The following is an 18008-nucleotide window of genomic DNA, read 5'->3' on the forward strand; positions in this document are numbered from 1 at the left end:
TTTTTATGACGAAATTACCACAGAATTGTTTAGTTGGATATAATTTGATCACAAAAGACTTGTTTATCGACTCTATATATTTCTACAGCAGTCAACAGTTGTACCAGTTAATGAAAAGGGGTAAAAAGTTTTCTGAGAAACTTTTAGAGCATGTTTCATGTATGTAACAATTATTAATCATGTACTAGACGGAAAAACTCAAATGCCCCATCTGGTGGTGGATAATCAAAGATTAAAAAGTGTGCGTACTCTGAGACTACGTTCAGTTTTACTTGCTGGTATCTGGAGCAAACGTAAGCGCCCGAAGGGAGGGAAATTCATGAGCTTCATAGAACTTCCTAATGAAGAATTAACGAGGTGTCCGAAAAAGTTTTGAAGCATCGTAATTACAAGCAGAAAAAGAGCCTTGAGTAATTACCGCACTGACAGCATCCTTGCAAGTCATTATTTTGAAAAGCAGTAATAGAAAATTAATTGGTGCACTTAAAAGTTTTTGTTCTTTGTGTTCAAGTAACGAGATTTTCTCTCCAAACTGTTTCCAAACTTAACTGAAAAACTCGTATTAAAATACAGCCAGCCTAATTCAACTAGATGATATTAACGGCCTGTTAAACACTCTGCATTTTTTCCCTGAAACAATAGCTGTGTTTAGAGATTTTTTTCCAGTGATGGCACCATGCTTTGAAAACATTTTCATGTTCGTCTTCTCCTTGAGGCCTTCATTACACTCGCGTTGTATCCGTTTTTGTTCCGTTCCCTACACGTCAGAGTTCACACCTTGTCATTTATCCTCTTCATACCTTATTATAACTATTGGTTTTACACGTGTTACTACAAGTTCATTTTAACAGCGCAAGACGTTGGTTTTTGTTTTTTTCCCCACACTTTAATCGAAATCTTTCGATAGTCTGAACTTTTCTGCTCACTTGCTGTTGTATCTTCCTAATAGGATATGATATTATCAGCTCTGATAAAAGAGTTGACCGACGTGTATTTTAATAGACTTTTTTAACATTTCTTCAAAAAAAAAAAATATATATATATATACTAAAAGTTGACCCACACAATTATCGCAATTCCAGCTTCAGCTTTTCTTCGTCTTGTGGAAAGCTTTCCGGATTCGATTCTCATCGGCAGCCAAAGGTAATCGATACTTCCAGTCGGGACACAAGGAAGTGTTTTGACTTTTTTCAGGACGTTGCGGAATTAGAATGTCTCGGGAGAGGACTTTTTGGGTTTTAGTCCGAGAAACTAAGTTTTTCAAACTTCAAACAAAAGAACCACTCAAAGAACATACAAATTTCACAGGAAAAAAACGTCAGGAGAGCCCAAACACAGAAGGTAAAAAAAAAAAGATAAAGTGCAGTCATTATCAACCCACTACAGGACGGAAGCCTGCTTAACAATTCATGCTGAGGGAGATGGACCATAATCTGCCATGCTGGTCCAGTGCGGGTTGACAGATCGACCGTATTCAGCAGTCAGGGGCTTGAACCCCGGTCTACTCAAAGAGCGCGTGCTATTGCACTCCCGCTCCTGACCACTCTTCTACGGAGGCACATGGTTATAAAGTTTCCCATCTTGACCCTTAACTGAAAGAAATTCATATTAACAGTTAAATTTCTCTCATATCTAAGTGAAAAAGGGTTTTAAAGAAACGAAACACAAAAGGAATCGGATTTCTAACCACATAGGTATTAAATCCCTAAAATTGCGCTTTTTTTTTTTTTGTTCCTTCGTTATGACGATAAACCACGTCAACATTTCTTAAACAGATGTAAGTAATTGTGCATTAATTAAACTGTTCATGAATTAATCTGATTGCAGAACTTTCTATAACAATATGTAATAAAATTCTAGCATTTCGAATGATTACGATTGATAACATAAGTGCGAATATTTGGATTTAACTTTAACACGTGCATACGTATCATAATCTCCCCCTTCTCCCTTCCTCCCACGTATCATTGCTGTAATCATAACTACATTACTTTCTTACTATTCTTTCAGGGAATGGCTGTTTTTGCAGTATAAAAATGCAGAGTGTCCCGTACAAGGAGAATATCTCCTATCACCCACCTTTATGACCGAAATTCAAATATGTTCTGGACTACCTTGAGCTAATTTCGGAACATTATCGTGGTTCACAAGGGTAGCCACAATAGCAAAACAACGTCGAGAGAACAAGGGAAAATGGCTCAGAACTTTGTGCAAAAAAAAATCTAACTCTGTTAGATTAAACTATTATTATGACAATAACTTAATCATTTCTATTACCATTTAATTTCATGGAAATCGATATGGCGAATATGATCAAGTTTATAAATTCATTTATTGATTAGACTCAAAGAAGTTATTTCATTAAAATAACTCGTTTGCTCTTTTGCTTTGAAATTCCGGCGAAATCGAAAGAAAATCAAAGATGAAAGTATCGTAATCAGAACTAGATCTGCTCATTGAATTTATATTCAGCTTTCTTTCTTTTCTTTTTTTACCAAATGCCCCTGTATTTCAATTCCTGTATTCGCTTGTTCGTTAGCACTCTGACACTCCGCATTAAGGTCACTAATCAGTAGATGTTATTCAATAGATAACTCGGATTTCATGAATCAAAGTGAATTAATTAGATACAAAAATGCAGCAGTCTCGCGTGATTCTCTCAAAATGACCGTAAACCAGTGAAGAAAGATGAAAGAGAGGAATGAAATTCAAATAAGAAGTCATCTGAAAAGACAGATCGTTAAAAAGTAACCAAGGTGCTAATGATGATACAGAAAGATTCGGAATTAAGAGAAATTCTTATTTCCAAGAAATCTAGTAAAGGGGTTATAAATTAGGAGATGTTTTAAAATGGTGGTATTAAATGTTAGATCGAAATGAATATTTATCACAAATTCGGAATCGTAAACTCTGGAAATTTTCCAATACTCATTAGTAAGGGATTTACATGATTTAAATATCAGTGGCCAGAATTAAATTATTACTATTTATCTATCTGCAGCACGATTTATTGGAACAAATGGAACCAGATGGTATACAGGGTGTCTCAAAAATACACGGCATAACTTCAGGAATGAGTTCCTCATATGCAGACAATAAAAATATTTTATATCAACATAGTTCCGGAAATGTTTGGTTCCCGAGTTATTAACCGGAATGTCTTATCTCCCGCAGGTGATTTCCTTCATCAAAAGGTAATGACAGAATCTGGTGATTTTCTATTCCGACCATGTACTCAAATCAGGAGCAAGCGGATATGCACTTTATGTACGGTTTGGCGGACGACAGTGCTCTGGAGGCTCGTCGTTTGTACCCCGAAAAGTTCCCAGAACGAAGATGTCCAGACAGGAAAACGTTTGAAGGTATCAATCGCCGCCTTTGTGTACATGGGACCTTTACACCTCGTGCTGCCGGCAGAGGACGACCAAGATTTACAACTCCTGAAGGAGAGGAGGAGATTTTGGATGTTGTGCATGCCACTCCTGGAATCGGCACACACAGAATAGCAATGCAATTGGCTGTTCAACGTTCAACTATTTGGAGAGTGTTGCGAGAACACCAACTGTATCCTTACCATTCCCAACGGTGCGGGCCTTGTTCACCAGCAGATTACCCTGCGCGAGTAATGTTCTGCCAGTGGTTCTTGCAGCAGTGTGGTACAACTCCTCACTTTCCCACCTTAGTGAAATTCACAGATGAAGCGCAGTTCACAGGAGAATCCAAAACTTTCACAATCAGCATGTATGGGCTGAGGAAAACCCACATGCAATTCTTCTATCACATCACCAACAGCGGTTCAGCCTCAACACCTGGGCGGGTGTTTTTGGTGATAAGTTATTTGGGCCCTATGTACTTCCAGACAAACTCACAGGGCAGGCGTACAGAAACTTTCTGGAAAACAACATGCCTGATTTCTTGGACGACACGCCACTGATCATTCGTCAACAAGCACACTCCCGCACATTTCAGCCACCTAGCCCGCAATTACCCGAATCGAAGGTTTCCTTGTAGTTGGATAGGTAGAGGTGGACCAACTGCCTGGCCTCCACGCTAAATTGATTTAAACCCACTAGATTTCTTCTTGTGGGGCCATTTAAAGTCATTGGTGTATTCGACTTCGTTAGCTGATGTGGAAACTCTCCGCAATCAAATTTTGGTAGATTGTGAGACAATACAAAACATGTCAGGAATTTGGTATTGTCTTCGCGAGTCCATGAGACGTCGATGTGAGGCCTGTATTCAGGCAGAAGGTGAACATTTTGAACAATTACTATAAGGTGATGTGAACAGTTAAGTGTCATAGACAGACCTTCAAAACTCGGAAACCAAGCATTTCCGGAACTATGTTGATATAAAATATTTTTATTGTCTACATATGAGGAACTGATTTCTGAAGTTATGCCGTGTATGTTTGAGACACCCTGTTTATCCTTCGAAGGAAGTGGAAGAGAATTAATGAAAATAAAATTAGTTAAAAATATCTGCACCATGATGAAAATTTATGCTCCGAACTATCTGCATATCTCACTACAGTCACGTATAAATATGGAATATAAGCCGTAAGATGCTGCAGACGAGGATACTATCGTGTTAGAAGCACAATGTCTCTCACTCTACCAGAGTGCATTTTGACTGTGACGCTCTTCTACCAGAAAGTAAGCAACTTAGCAGCAGCAGAAACGACCAGGATTACAGGCGTTGAAAACACCAGCTAGAAGATCCGATATCACCATAAAAACTGCAGCCATTATCAACTCACTGCAGGATGGAAGCCTACTCAACAATTCATGTTGAGGTAAATGGACCATACTGCCACGCTGGTCCAGTGCGGGTTGGCAGATCGACCGTATTTAGCAGTCAGGGGCTTGAATCCCGGTCTACTCAAGGAGCGTGTGCTACTCTCGCTCCTGACCACTCGGCTACGGAGGCCTCCATACGCTGTGGAAAATATGAGTTTACGGTTCTAGGAAACAGGAATTATGGTAATGAAGCCAAGAAGAGTGCACAAACAACTCAAACCAAGAGCGGGTCAAGGATATTGCTACTATAAACGGGAAAATATCTTTGGGCATTGATGTGCAGATGTTCTGTGTTCTAGTATCAAAAAAAGAAGGGTAAACCAATGCATAAAATGTAGCAAAACGGCTGAGTATTCTGCAGGACGGTAAGGAAGGTGTTACGCACTGTTCCGCAGTTGTACACATATAAATTCAACCGCGAGTAATAATTGCAAGCGGTTGATGGTGAAACTCGACTGACATTCGCTCTCAACTTCTTGGCAAGAATGGAGTTAGACACCAAGAGCTATGGAAATCCTTTCCGTGAGTAAGTCCCATTGCCATTTAAATGCCACTGCACACTCAAAACCGCACGATGTGGGTGACTAGCCACCATTGCAATATAGGAAATCTCTTTACACGCAATTAAGATCACTGTATGGTGTAGTTTCACGACTATCAATTATCGGCGCATTCGTTTTTGGAGGAAATATTGGACTGCTAACAAGTTCAGAACTTCTGAACTTATCGAGACATATTAGCGACTGTTGTCTTTCCGCAACAGTGAAGACGTCTGTAAACGAGGGCATTTGTGCAAGGTGGTACGCCTTCTTAAATCGGGACATCTGCTCAAAAACCCTCGATCGCCAGATCTCACTTCTTGCATTTGACTCTGGGACTGTCTAAAGGACAATGCGTATAATGGCAATATTCATGATCTAGCAGCCCTGAAGGATGGTGTCATGTGACGTCCTGCATTTAACCGTGCTTGGAAGGAGGTTGTGTTTGATCATAATGGTGACCACATTGAGACATATATTCAGTACTATTTTTTTTTTTATGAAAACTCCAAACACAAGAGGTATTAGAACCTATAGTACTTCATACCGTATATGGGTTGGAGGCTGAGAAGACGAAAGAAATTTGTTGACATTAGACTTGTACTTCTGTAGGCTGTAATTTTCAGGAAATGCGTATGGAGGAAGGTTGTTCCAGAAAATTGAAGCTGAATAAAACATTAAGGAAAAAGAAAAGTTGGTTCTGTGAGTTTGAAGTTGGACAGTAAATGGATGTTGGCTGGTGGCGGCACGTGTTCGGACTATTTTGAAAGAGAAGGCGGGAATTAGAGAAGCCAATTCAGAAGAAAAGTGCTCATGGAAGTATCTGTAGAAGAGGCATGCAGCATAAACAGTATTCTATGAGACAGCGAGTGGAGAGGCTCTGTTAGAGATGAATCATTAATTAACATAACTGCCCTCTTCTGAATGGAATCTAGAATCCTGAGAGAGGTTTTGGGGGCACCACCCGAGATGTGGGAACGATATTCCATGGTAGGGCGGATTTGTGATTTGTACAGAGTGAATAGCTGTTTGGAAGAAATGTAACGCCGAGAGCGAAAGAGAAAACCAAGTTTTTTAGATGCAGAGGAAGCAATATTAGTAATGTGCTTGTGCCAAGAGAGACTAGAAGTCGGGGTAATCCCCAAAAGAGATATATCAACTTGCCTAGAAATTGGAGTGTCACCAAGCATAAGCATAGGAGCAGAAGAATCCTTTTTAAATAAATAAATAAATTTTCTGTTTATACTCCGGCACGACAACCAAGTCAGTAGAGTTTACAATAAATCGTCAATACAAATATTTATCGTATTTAGTAGTCACGGGCTTGAACCCCGGTCCACTCAAGGAACGCGTGCTATGCACTCTCGCTCCTGACCACTGGGCTACGTCGGGCTTTTTTGCAAGATATAAGACAGGAATAGTTGAGGAATGATTGAATACATGAATAGTTGAGGAATAATTGAATACAGGAATAGTTTAGGAATAATTGAATACAAAAATACAGGAATAATTGAGAAAAACCGTAGCACCATTTGGAACACATGGTACCGTACGCAGAACCACACACACAGCAGAACGTAGCTGCCAAATTGTGTTGCATTTCCTCCACTAGAACGCTTCCAGAAATCTTTAACTAAGGATAACCTGATCGTGTCCACCCGGTAAAGTAATTTAAATTTATTTATGTATGTTGAGGTGAACTATAATTAATGCTCTCCTTACAGATAAAACAAACATTGATTGGAAAACGCTGAACTTAAGTTTGGCGCGTACATGATATAGCGAATACCAAAGAGAATGCGGCAAATTAATAATGCTATTTCAAGAAGTTTGCAAGGAAATATGGATACTGATGGAACAGAGTCGTTGTTCAGCGCTTTGCAACTGCCTGTTGAAATCGGAACGTTGATTCTTGAATACTGTTGCGATAGAGAACCCACCTTTTTTCTCAATCTTGTTATGCAATCGTATAACACAGAAATGCACAAAACAATACGTACATATTTATATTCGATTAATAATAAAAACATTACACTGACAAATTTATAATATATTCAACAATTTGGGTGACTCTGAAAAAACAGTTACTCTAATGAAATCATAATCTATCTCTACAAGTATTTTTACGTATCTGAAGAACTAACTAAATTTAGAGATAGAAGAAGACACCATTGCGAATAACAAAAAATAAATAAATGATAAAAGCGAAATTGTTTTTGCTCTGGGGAAAAAATAAAAACACTTCAGAAATTCGGAGAAAAAACGTTGGAGACTGATGCTACTAAGAAGTCATGTAAAAAAAAAAAAAAAAAGAGAGTGCAATGCAAAGAATAAATGAGAACATAATGGATATAGACATGCCATAGGAAAAGAAGAAAAAATAAAGAAATAAACGGCCGACCAACGACGCCTGTTTTTGATTCCACCACGCATCGCATCCAAGTAATATTTTCATCAATTTTGTTTTTATGGTGGGCTTATCAAATGCTATTCTTTAATGTGTATTGATATTTTATTGCTTGTGATGAGAAGTGCAGCTAAAAGGCGTGGTGATTTTTGATAGAAGATAGCTGCGCGAGAGAGATTCACTAGGGCGAGTTCTACTCGGATTGAGCAAGACGTACTGTACACTTTCGATGCATAATGGACTCCAGGCTTACACAGTGTTATGCACAAGAGGAAGTTGATTTATAATATCACGAAATATTTGTCCATTTTTATTTTATTAATTGATATATTTATTCTCATATTTATTTTATACATAGAAAGTAACCCAGCCTGATAGGAAGGAGATGGGGACAAAAGATGAATGACTTTTTCTAACCTAAAATTTCTGTTTGTTTAAATCTGAATATTTCAATTTTTTTCCCCAAATGCAATACAGATACCATTTTTTTGTCCATAATCTATATCTTTTTGAAGCTCAAACATGTTTTTTTAATGATTGAGTATAACCCATGAACTGTAACTGCTGATCATGCAATATATCAAAGAAGTTTAAACTGTAATCTGAGAAGAAATAACCAAAAAATGCTTACAAATTGGCAGCATTTACATACTACTGCATATTATTACAAAACTAGATAAACCAAAACAAATAAAAGCCTGTTTGATTAAGCTAAACGAGCGCAGCCGGGTATTCAGCTTGTAAGTACAGTATTCTTCTGCTTTCTGTATCTTGCGAAATCCTCTAAACCTGTACGACTGTTCCAGAGTATGAACTGAAAATGAATTCATTTATTCATTTAATACTTTAACATTAATCTTTCATAATGTGAGGCTGTCACAACAAGTGGGATATATGTATATGAAGTTCTACAGTTATAAGCATAACTTTCCAGAAGATTTACTCAATATAATTTCAGTTGAAACAAGTTAAAGTAAACTAGCTTATTTACAGATTTGTTAGCAGGTTTCGTTTATTCAATTTATAAGCGCGCAGGTCCAATTACTGCTTCGTAACCAATTCCCGAAAGTACATCGCTTTGAAACTCATATTCAGAGATATTGAAGTCATTTAAGCCTGTTAGAAGATTATCTTCTGGTTTAAAACCTTCTTCGTCGTCTTCAAAATGTATCCAATTCCTAGTTCGTTTCCTTCTTTTGCGGTTATTTTAGGTCGCTTCAACACATAATAAGATAAAATTTCAGTTTAAAAAGCATAGCCCTCTTATAACTGTGAAAGCAACAATTTTTCCTCTCCCCTCTTTCCTATAACCACCATCTAGGAACTTTAAAGCAGTTATCACCCACTTCCAGTCTGTACTCATATTAACAAGATTATTGCACTCGGAAAAATATTTGGATTTACAAACCTCATGTAAATCTATTTGACAGCTGGCCTTTCGTATAAATTTAATATAAAAAGAGTTAATTCTTTTTGAATTAACAGATTAATTCATTTTTATGTTTGCAGTTAAAAAAAATTCTATTCACTTAATAATAATAATAATAGTACCAATAAGAGCTTAATTGCTATACGGTACATTACATAACGGTATTATTATTATTGTTAACAGCTACAAAAGAAGTTATATAAATCAGCAAAGTAAAATTTCTATTCTTACGAATTTCGATTTCTTATTTAATATTACATGGGTTTTATATATGCAAATAGGAAACAATGCTGATGTATCATAATAGGGTCAAGACTGCATTATCTTGACACAAGGGATCATGAACATTATGTTTAGAAAGGTACTTTATGTATAGAAAGAACAAGGAGGAACGAAAAGGGTATTTATCTGATCAAAAGCTGCCAGAATGCAGTTAAGTTCGTATCCTGAACATTCGTACCGGGTTCGTGGCTTATGATCACAATGCCATCTGCAAATTGTAAATGGTTTACGTACTCACTGTACTCTCCATTCACACTGACTCCTTTCTGCGTCCAGTCCAATCTTCTGAAAGCTTCCTCAAAGGCAGCAGTAAACAACTTTGGAGATATATTGTGTCTCCGTGTCGAACTCCGTTCTCAATTTTAAATTTGCCACTGTCTTTGTCTATTCTAATAAAGGAGGTAGCGTTCTCATATATTTTCTTCAAAATCATAATGTATCGGGATGTCTATGCGTTGTCTTTCCAGTACCCGAAACATTGCCTTATGTTGTATGGAGTCAAATTCCTTTTCGTAATCCACAAATGCAGGTGTAATGGATAATGGTGTTTTATATTCATTTGCTTTCTTCATTAGCTGTGATATTACGTGAAGGTGATCCATAGTTGAGAATCCTGTCCTAAAACCTCTCTCTCGGTTGATTCTCATCAAGTTTTTTTTTTTTTTTTTTTTTTTCTAATCTGATAGTGATGACCCTTGTGAGCAACTTTTAGATATGGGAAAACAGAAAAACTGGCCTATAATTTCCAATTTCTGATTTATATTATTAATATCAATTTATTTCCAAAGAAATGTCCCTTTACAGCTATCCAGCTAGGACACGGGTTACACGATAATAATGAATAAATAAATATTGCCATAGTATTTACAGTCTATGTACAGAGTACTCAAATGAATTGATCCAATACATGGCCTAAAAGAGCATCTGATTACATTATGTTGTATGGGTACATAGAGAGGTACATATCTGCCAGAGAGGCAGATATGTACCTTGCAGAGCTTCTGACAGTCAATGGATAACCTGTTAAATATTTCCATGAAATTAAATGAAAACATGTTATCCAGGGAGGTCATGCTGCTCAGCTTGGATCTGAATAGCAGTGCGCTGGTATTAGTTCTATTACGATTTGACGGTCTAGCAATGATATCCCAGATATCAGGCGAGTTTAATTTTCCGGAGAGATGCTGGGCAAAGATCACGAGGTTCCTGGAGATTATATGATACTACCAAGGTAGCATATTTAGATTAGAGAGCATGACAGATTTTGAGATTGTAGGCGATAGGCATGTGACCTTATTTAGCCATTTTAAAATCCAGTGTTCCAAAGATAGGAACCTGGTTTGGTAAGATGGAGGTGCCGAGGACCATATCGTTGAGGCATACAATGGAATTGGGGTTATGCAACGGAGAATATAGTTAGTGATAAGATGTGGATTATGGAAGTTAGAGATCACCTGCTTCACTGCCCATATAGTAGCATATGTTTTTTTTTCCGAGTGGCATTAAAATGAGGCAAGAGAGTAAGATATTTGTCCCAGGTGAGGCTGAAATCTTTATGCTGGGTGACTTTTTTAACTAGGGAGTTGTCAATCATGATGTTCACATCTTCTTTCTTATACAGCAAAATTATGATTGCATTATTCCACTCCTTAGGGGTAACACATTTCCTAATGCATTTCTGAAGAGTCTTGCCAGTTTGTGTCATGTCTCTTCCTCCCAATTTTAACAATTCTACAGTAACTTCATCTTCACCGGGGATTTTTTGATTCTTCATTTTCTTCAATATATGTTCTATCTCATCGAGAAGGATATTGGGTATGTGGTATGTGTTGCAAATTTGTGATCCATCTTCACTACTGGCATCATTCTCTTGCTCCTTATATAATACTTTATAATAGTCTTCTGCTATTTGAATTATGCCTTCTCTGCTATTTATAAGTACACAGTCACTATTCTATAGGCAGCTTCCCGTCACGTATGCCGACCTGGAAACTACCTTCGACTCAATCAGCATTCCCTCGTTCGTTCACCTCCTAGAAAATTATTTCTATGTAAAAGTTGACATGTTGTGGTTTATCACAACCCTGCTTTCAGACAGAATCATTATTCTTACAGCGGTTCAAGGTATAATCTCAAGAAAAATCACTGTGGGTGTACCCCAAGGCGGAGTCCTCTTCGGAGAATTATTTACTGCAGTCATTATTCCGTTTGTGCAACAGAGAGAAGACATAATCTGCTATGCTGATGGTATTAAGCTACATACCCAGATTAACCCAGGCGAACATATCTCGAACATTCAAAAGATCAATCGAAACTTACACGACTTAGGATCCTATCTCCGTCAATGTGGACTACTGATTAACCCTGCAAAATCAGCCCAAAGTGTCTTTTCTTTGAAGCGACAACCCACTGAAGTCCAAGCTTCTCTAGATGGTATTCTCCTTCCAGTGGTCAAGATACATACGGACTTACTTAGGAGTCGTCTTCGATTACAAACTGACCTCCAACTTCCACATTGACAAGCTCATAACGAAATTCTGCAAAATGAGCTGGACTACCAAACAACAACAGCTCCTCGTTAAGGATCTGGACGTGACTCGTCTACACGTATACATCTCTGCATACTCCGTCGTGTTATATGCCTCAGAAATCTGTGAATCAGCAGTCCCCATGAACATCAAGCGCGTGTATCCCTCCGAATACTGGCTCCTTCGTTGGATCACACATAAACATCGTCGTCCACCCCAGCAAAGAACAACTGCGATGGCAACCGCACTAAACTTTGTCCGACGGCCAAATCTTGTAATGGAAAGACGCCTCGTCCCAACTGCAAAAATGACTACCAGAAAAATCTCGGAGCCAAACCGCTGGAGAATCCCTGAACCCGGACTGAGGTCAGCTCCCTCACTAATAGCCAACCCTAATAGACTAGCCCCTTAGCGACCGTTTTCTCCCCAGGCAGATGCTCATCGCAGTCTAAGCAATCGACGGAGACCTCTACAAATTTTCCAAGGATCGGAAATACCGGAGATAGATGCTTAATGGTCTAACCTCAACCAGGCAAACTGCACAATAATGTGGGCAGTATAATAAAGTCAAACATTTTGTCTGTATAATATTGTAAATGATGTTAAATGTATAATATCTTTATGAATATGTTGTAAATAAGTTAACTGAAACTTATTCTGTTGTTGGCTCTGCGGGATGAATCCGAATCTCAATGTGGGCCCGTTCCCCAAGGCTTTGTCCACCACCAATGTAAAGCACCTAGTATTACTGCTGTGAAGGGTACATAGTATACATCCTTTTTTATACAATAAAGATTATATATATTTTTTTCATATTCAGTATCATTTGTCTTTCTATATTACTGTTCATGACTGCTGATTTAAGTCCTTTGTTTTCCCTTAATGCGTGTTCCCCTTTTATTGTGTTAAATCTTCTAATGTCCTCTCTGAGTCTCTTTATAATGGCTTTGCATAACTTAGTATATTCAATTTTGTCTTTGTCAGTGTTTATCTCGCTCTTCATTTGTCGTCTTCAGTTCATCACAACAAGTGTTTCTTGACTAATTTTTTCATCTTTGGATTTCTTATTGGATCCATCATTGGGTTTTATCACGTTCAGAAAGTTGTATTCCTCGTCGATATCTTGATCCTGAAAGGTCTGCAGAAGGTCAAACTTGTTCTTAAGTTCTAGTACATAGTGTTTTTTCTCTCTCTTCTGTTATCTAAATGACCCTCGTATTATTTACACGAGTCAGTTTTTCCTTTCCTTTTCTTACATCTATATGAAGTGTGCATCTTACCAGTCTGTGATAATTTCCAACATTTACCTTGTTCAGGACGGTAACATCGTCCACAATATATATTCTGTTAGTAAGGATGAAGTCAATTTCATTGGTTGTTAATCCATTTCGTCTTTTCCACGTCCACTTTCTGTTCACCTGTTTCTTGAAAAAAAAGTGTTCATTATGGACATTCCTCGAGATTCTACAAATTCTGCAAGTATTCCACCTCTTTCGTTTCTTTCATCAATTCCAAAATTTCCTAGTTTCCGCTTTGCTGTTTTGTTTCTTACCAACTTTAGAATTGTATTCCCCATAATGATGGTGTAGGTTCAAGGTATAATTCTTTTTGTTCATCTAGAAGTAGTTTAATTTCGGTGTACATTTCTTCAACCTCTTCATCATCATGGCTCGATGTTGGTGCATATATCATTATAACCTTTAGCTTGTACCTCTTAGAAATCCTGAGTAGTAATCTTGACACCCTTGGTGACTTTTGAATTACAAAGTGTTGTTTTTTTATATCTTTATGGACCAAAAGGTCAACTGCACACCTTCATTCTTTTCACTGTTTCCATTGGTGTACAACAGATTTCCAATTGATAAACCTATATAAGTGATTCATTTCTTCTTGTTTCAGCCAAGCCGATGATATGAAAATTCACATTTTCGAATTCCTTTTCCAGCTCTATTATCCTCTCTTCACCGATTAGAGATCTTATATTGTAACATGCCAAGTTCCGTTTCCGTACATGGCATCCTGGTCTTCTCGAGAGATTCTTAGCACCCTCTGCTTCCACACTGATCCGTTCACTACCGTAAGAGGGAGAGTGAGGAATTTGTTTCGAGGGATTTGTTTCGTCGTGTTATCATAAAATGCTGGAGGGTTTAGTCTTTCCCTCTTCACGCTGACCAGGCGTCTCGAAGAGAACCACTCTGCACCTTCATTGCCACCAAAGTGTCATAACAGGGCTTACAAACGAGGTGTGCACGAGTCGATTTCAGGGAGGCAGGGCAACCGACCTTTTCCTAAACCTTCTAAAATAGAAAGTTATTGGATCCATCAGTTTTAGATTGAGTGTCTGATAACACACAGAATACTTGTCCCCCTCTAAACCCCATATGTATATCCAAACAAGTGCAAACAGTTTCACACACACGTGTGTGTGAAACTGTTTGCTAGCACTATCTCTACTGGGTTCAGCAGCACTATCTCTACTGGGTTCAGATATGATGGCTGACAAACATTTGTCCCCCCCCCCTCTTCCTTACAAAGGATATCGCATTACTCATAGAGTGGCCTATATGCAATTCACGCACTGTAGGTTGTCTTCCCATGTCACAGGTGATAACCTCGAATTGCTGTAGACAGCATGTCATAAGGACACAAGACCAATGACGGTAGGAACCGTTTTACCGGTGAATCCACCTTTGCTTTGCGAATTATTCTAAACGTGAGAGATGAGTCAGGGATAGAAGATTTCCCTAATAATATTTGAGAGGAAAGCTTCTAAGAAAATAAAAGTGTGCTGATTTCGGCAGATATCTGGAACAGTCCGTTTCGAAATCAAGTATAATTTTTTAATATTGTGTTGAACGTTGTAAATTATTCCGTAAACGAGAAAAAATATGCGATAGGACATTCTTGCAAATGTGTTTGTTATTAATATTTAAGTATGTGAACATGCACTATTTATTTTCACATACACAGAGTAAACAGAAATTATTTGTGAGAACTGCATCATCACAGGTGTAGGCTCAGTGTAATGAGTGATCTACTGAGACCGAATTTAATATCACATTCGCAGCAAGAACAGTCTACCAAGAATACTGGCCATCACTCCATGCCTGGTATAAATTGTGTAAAGAGAGAGGCAATGTCTTTCACAAGATAGGTGATGGCCGACGGCGCATTTCGATAAGAACATGTCTGGCGTGTAAGCGAAGTGTTCACCTACAGTCCACAAGAAGCGGCACCCGTCAATTACAGATGCTACAGGCAACAGTACACAAGTGTTACATAAATCTAATACATCCGCTTGCATACAAGCTTCAACTGTTACGTGCCATGTCCGATGACAACAAACATGAAAAAGTTAGTGTGAAGAACACTGCTTGTCTCTTTAAACAGTTTATTCTAAACATTGATCGATGGTTCTTTCTTGTAAGTTCTTCAGCAATGTTATGCATTTAGATGCTGGGTTTGGGCAGATTAAACCATTAAACCCACTTAAATTTCAAAGTACGTTGATGCAGCTAACATCTTATATTCTTGCACTGTTGATATTCATTGTAAAAATTATCAAAATATAAAATTCATAATTTTGAACTTAAAATAGAAAATCGCAATGGTGTAGTCTGTGTTACTGTTTATGAGCTCCACTGCTAATATCATTTGATCAGAAAAAGAAAAAAACGAACACGCTTGTTTTTATGATTCTCACACAAATCGAAGACATGCTAATCAGGCCTACTGAAGTGCTTTAGAGACAAATCTCTAAATATTTTGAGTTATCGACTGAATCTACTCAATGATTTTGGAAAAAAGAAAGCGCAAAGATTTAAGTGTAATATATACCTGGAAATCACTAAAGTTTCCGAAAAAACAATGAGAGTTGGCTCATTAACTTTTCATGAATGCTGCTAGTGCTGTAGTCACTGATTATCAAAAGTTATCATCATGCTTTTAGTACTCAGTTAATTCAATTCTCGAATATGAACGAAAACTGCTGCTTGAGTGAATTTTTCTTCAACTGCAGATATCTATAAGCATCTGAATTCTACAGTAAAATCTACGAGTTATCCTGAATTCAGTGAAACACTGAAAAGTTTCTCTGTTGTTGACAAAGCATAGAAGGTGCGTTATTATTTTTAAAGGAAAGTTTTCCTCCAAATTGCAAGATACAGTTGAAAATTCCTCTGCGTTTAGTGACGGAATTCTTTAAGTTGTCTCCAATGGTAGCCGATCTTAGACGGATAGAGTAGAATTGATCCCCATGATTTATTTCGAATTTATCAGTTTTCGCAACGTACGGAACGAAACGTAAACATTTGTACTGTATAGGCATTATGCACGATAAAAAAATACCACGTGAAATGGTACACTATAGCCAAAGAAAGGCTTTCAGTAAAGCATAAATGCTATTATAAAAAGCACTCTAGTCTGTTAACCGTGAGTAGTATCCACTCTTCACGGTTCAACAGACCTAGATTTTTTATTCTAAAAATAAAATTCTTATTTATCCCCGCCACACGGCTACCAGGTCAATGAAGTTTACAATAAACGATGAAGACAATTGTTAGTCGTATTTAGAAATCAAGCGGTCTGGAGCCACGGTCTACTCAGAAAAGCCGCGCTGCTGCATTTTCACTCCTGAACACTTGGCTACGTTAACCTGTTAATATCACTTTCAAACATTACTTACTTACTATCAGTTTATTAACACAAGGTTCACGCCCTGTACAGCAAAGCGGGCAAACCTTGTGTTAATAAACATTATAGGACTCACGTTAGTTCTACTGTTTATACGAATTGGATAATCATCAAATTGTAAATTAAAATATGCGTATGAAAGGATTACTGTATGGGCTATACACTGAGTGACCAGATATCATAAGCCATAGGCTTCCATGCACCATGTGTCCATTGCTAATACTCCGATTTTAGTCACATTACGGATTATAGTCTTTTACGGGCTGCTCTGAGAAATTAATCATTATTTATAACATTGATTATGTGGGATGATGCATTCGGAATAATCGATTTGACGAAAAAACTTTTGAGACAAAACTCATTTAATTTGTACTATCCAAAATTTAATCAAGTGTGATATTAGAATAAAATTTTGAATAAATTCTTGGATTTTTGGCAAATTCAGAAATGAAGAATATTTTCTCCTTAATTTTATGGAGGATTTCTGGATATTCGCTAGGAGTTGAAGAGATTTTCTTAGGAGGTTTGGTGTAAATTTCTTTGAAGGTAAGAGGAAACTGAAGTGATCGCAAAATAGCGAATTACAACTTCAAACTTATTTGGGGGATGTACAGCACCTAATAATTATTTAACCGCTTGAGACATGTGAAATATACTTTTACACATACACTATTATACTTATCATAACTGTAAATCTTATTGTGGTAAAATAAGTGTGTTAATCATATAAGAAAAACGAATGGAATGTAATTACTAAGGCGGCGAAAAAAACAACACTTAAGAAGTTTCCAAACCTGTACAAATTCGAAGAACATTAATGCCCATATACCAGCAGAGAACATTAATGATGAAAATTAATTCTTTATGTCTTTGGTCATGTTTAAATGTTAGTGACTAACATTTTTGGATTTAAATGTTGGATGTGCACATCACTATGTATGAAATTTCAAGAAATTTTTAAATGCTGGTATTATTTTTCCTGGAATCCATTTCTTACCAAATTGCTAGTTATAAAACTTATTCATTCAATGCCAAAGAGATGTAATGCTGTTATTAAGGAGAGGTATTGTACTACCTCGAATAAATAACACTTCACCAGTGGAGAAAACTATTGTTATTTATTCTCACCGTTTTGAAATATGGTATGGGATAAAGTTCTCGGTTATCCTCATACTATCCCTATTAGACTTAGAAAAGAGGTAAAGATGTAGGAAGGTGATAGTAGGAGAGGTAGAGGAAGGAAATGCCGTAGAAGGAAGAAAGGGACAGTTGCTCCTTCAACTCACACTCAAAGCTCATATATTCCTCGAATAGGCAACGCTTCCCCAGTAG

The sequence above is a fragment of the Mastigoproctus giganteus genome, chromosome 1, assembly GCF_048544385.1.
Source record: "Mastigoproctus giganteus isolate SK-2022 chromosome 1, ASM4854438v1, whole genome shotgun sequence".
Classification (NCBI taxonomy): Eukaryota; Metazoa; Arthropoda; class Arachnida; order Uropygi; family Thelyphonidae; genus Mastigoproctus; species Mastigoproctus giganteus.